This window comes from Poromitra crassiceps (assembly GCF_964638095.1).
Source record: "Poromitra crassiceps genome assembly, chromosome: 5".
In the NCBI taxonomy this organism is placed as follows: Eukaryota; Metazoa; Chordata; class Actinopteri; order Beryciformes; family Melamphaidae; genus Poromitra; species Poromitra crassiceps.
The window spans coordinates 48,181,913-48,185,038 of NC_139642.1; positions in this window are offsets into that span (position 1 = coordinate 48,181,913).

Below are 3,126 nucleotides of genomic sequence, written 5' to 3' on the forward strand. Positions count from 1 at the left end.
CCTGTTTTTGCAAATTAACTCTGTCATTCCAATAATTTCAGAATTGAAGACTGAATATGATAAATGACAGTTGTATTTTTTGTTACAGTAATAGGTTTCTGTCGGTGGTCACTCTTTTCAGTGTATTTGTCATGGTGGCTATCGCCTCTCATGTTAACTGTACTGAATTCTTCCTCTATTCCATGGCTTGGCCCACGCTTAGTTTGTGTTGGCCCTCCATGGTTTTGAAAAATAAAATAAAATGCGGCCAATATTATTGTCTTTCAGAGGCTGTGGCGAGCACATTTTTAAAGCTAGCTTGATGATATTTTTACCATATGAAACTAGAAGACCTATCTTAGATTTAGAATGTAAGTTGTCTATAAAATGATATAATTTAATGTAATCTCACAAAACCTCAAGTTATTTGTGGCCCACGGCCCTCCATCCAGATGAATTTTGGCCCATATAGGCAAGAATTTGGGCACCTCTGCAAACTGTTGTTGCTGCTGCTGGAAATGTACATCACTCCTTGTGCAGCAGAGGATTTTTCCAGGACAATACTTACATTGTGTGTTTAGAACAGCAAACATAAAAGAGAGTATAGCAAATGCAACACATGAAAACAAATTATCTGCTTCCTTTAACACATTTGCCCGAGAATGTGTATGTGCCCCGCGGCATGGGGGCGGGGGCCCCGCCCCCATCTTCTGTGATGTTCAGTCACATTATGAGTTGTGACATCATTACCATAATGTAGATACATGCTCTACCTCTTGGGACTGTATGTACTGACTGACACTTTACACGCCCACACACACTATGAGAGATGGGAAGACAGAGAAACAGAGGCAAACACATCGATAGACACAGCCAGAAGAAAGAAATATAGTCAGACAGACAGACAGACAGACGGACAGACGGACAGACAGACGGACAGACAGACTTCACATGAGATTTTCAAATTGTTTGGCTCGTAGCTATTTAATTGTATTTAGATTATTTATTTTCATGACTGTATGTTTTCTCTCACCTTCACTCTTTTGCCATATGAGATACAATAAAAAAGGACCCTGAGGGTCCAGAGAACTCTAATCTATTTGTCCCTGCTCCACACACTGTGAGTCATCTCTCCACATCCTGTTAACCCCTTGTGTCCCCCTCTCTCTACTCTCTCTCTCTCTCTCTCTCTCTACTCTGTCTTTTAAAGATGACACACACACACACACACACACACACACACACACACACACACACACACACACACACTATTTATATGGTTATATTTTTCAATACCTCCGGTTTATTTATTTTTTCGAAAACTTTTCTCGAGGTCATCATTAACATCATTAACCACAACTGTTTTTTAAATGTGACCATTATCCAGATAATGTATCCAGGTGCAGGTCTCATTTAAAAACCAAGTGTAAATGGGATGTAATTGACTTTATGGATACAGGTACTATAACTTAAGGACAAAATTATGTTACCGGTACTTACAACTTTGTCACTGTCTCTTTTTATTCTTATTTTCTTTTCTGTTTCTTTTTCTTTTGTGTGTGTTTGCAATGTGTGTGTGTGTGTGTGTGTGTGTGTGTGTGTGTGTGTGTGTGTGTGTGTGTGTGTGTGTGTGTGTGTGTGTGTGTGTGTGTGTGTGTGTGTGTGTGTGTGTGTGTGTGTGTGTGTGTGTGTGTGTGTGTGTGTGTGTGTGTGTGTGTGTGTGTGTGTGTGTGTGTGTGTGTGTGTGTGTGTGTGTGTGTGTGTGTGTGTGTGTGTGTGTGTGTGTGTGTGCCTGGTAGCCTGATTGAAAAATACCATAGCACATTGGATTGAATAGTCATAACTGAACATCATTCATCTTGGAAATATGAAATAAATGCTTTACAAATCCTCTTGATCCGCACACATCACATGGGGAACAGGGAGGGAGAGCAGTTGGTTTCTATCTTTCCCCTCTTGGTTTATCTGGATTTTGTGGCAGCACTTGACCCTCATGCCTCTGACAGAAAACAGAGCTATATGCCGATGTGTTTGTGGGCCTGTAACAGGGCCCTCATTCACCCAAATACAATGGTGCCAGGCAGTACAGTTACCCCACTGTCCCTTCTGGTGGCCAAACGGCAGAATGCACACTAACAGTATGGTCCCTCTCTCTGTGCTCTTCCTTTGGGCAGACACCCACACAGCACAACAGCCCACTCAGTCCGCTGAGTGAGAAGGAGCATTCATGGAGGAAAACAGTGAATTTGGGAAGCCGTTTGGCCAAAGTTTGAAAGGGGGAGAGAGAGAGAGAGAGAGAGAGAGAGAGAGAGAGAGAGAGAGAGAGAGAGAGAGAGAGAGAGAGGGCAAACACTCAAGCAAGCAGCCCCTCACTCTGAGACACAAACGGCCATGTACATTTCAGTTTCCTGTCAGTGCTTACAATAGTATCTGCCTGCAGCCATGCAACCCAACCCTATCTTATCAACTGCAGGCTCAGACACAGCCAGAAAACTCTGTGTGTAAGAGAGAGAGAGAGAGAGAGAGAGAGAGAGAGAGAGAGAGAGAGAGAGAGAGAGAGAGAGAGTTGGTGTGAGCCTCAGGAGGCAAGGGGAGTGAATTCACTTCACAGGAATGCACAGCTGAGTCTGACTGTGTGTGTGTGTGTGTGTGTGTGTGTGTGTGTGTGTGTGTGTGTGTGTGTGTGTGTGTGTGTGTGTGTGTGTGTGTGTGTGTGCGTGCGCGCGCGTGCGTGCGTGCGTGCGTGTGTGTTAAAAAGGGTGTTTTCACATTGACAACACCCACCTACTGTTTAGCCTGGAACATATCACTTTCTCCTCCATTCCATCAAATTGAACGGTAAACATTACTGATATCTATCTATCTATCTATCTGTATCTATCTATCTATCTATCTATCTATCTATCTATCTATCTATCTATCTATCTATCTATCTATCTATCTATCTATCTACTGTATCTATCTATCTATCTATCTATCTAGCTATCTGTACATCTCTATCTCGTCGTGGCTTGAGCCCTGGCTCTACACCGCCTACAGTATCTGAAAATAGACAAATAACCCGTGGGGAGAAAACACATTGTGAAGCTCTGCACCTTCAGATAAATTGCCATTTGCCAGCCTTGGTACAATCGCTGCTTGCTTTAA